The sequence below is a fragment of the Saprolegnia diclina genome (assembly GCF_000281045.1).
Source record: "Saprolegnia diclina VS20 unplaced genomic scaffold supercont1.22, whole genome shotgun sequence".
Lineage (NCBI taxonomy): Eukaryota > Oomycota > Saprolegniomycetes > Saprolegniales > Saprolegniaceae > Saprolegnia > Saprolegnia diclina.
Window position 1 is genome coordinate 492933 of NW_008246089.1, and position 572 is coordinate 493504.

The window sequence follows — 572 nt, forward strand, 5'->3', positions numbered from 1 at the left end:
AACGCCAACCTTTTTGAGCTCATACAACCCTCTACAATCGAGCAGCTCTCAGCGTTTCTCACTACAACGGTGGTCGAACCGGCCGACTACGAGGGGATTTGCGCCCTTGACTTGTGCTCTGGCGCTGCGTGTGTGGTGTGGAGCTCAGTTTCACGACGTTGTCACTTGGCTAGAGACATTTCCGATCACAGTTCCTCAAGGTCTTGTGCCGGCGGTGGTCCAGAGCATCCGTGAACTCCAGATCGAGACGACGCAGTACTTTCACTTTACCAACGACACGTCACATGTGCAGCTGTACCATGTACCGCTTCTGGCGCCGTCCGAGCGGCTCTGGGGCTCTACGGTGGGTGTTTCTTGTACGAGTGGACGACGGGTGCGCGCGAAGCCGTCCAGTTCACTTGTGACGTAGGTACGATCACATCGCTCTCCCAGTGGACGCCGCCATTGAAGATGAGTCCCGATCCCGGAGAGGTCCCTGTGAGCTTTGCGTCGTTTTGTCAAGGGTGTATTCTCTACGTCACAACCTTGCTCATTGCTGTCGCGGGGCTTGAGACCATCTACAGTCTCGGCCA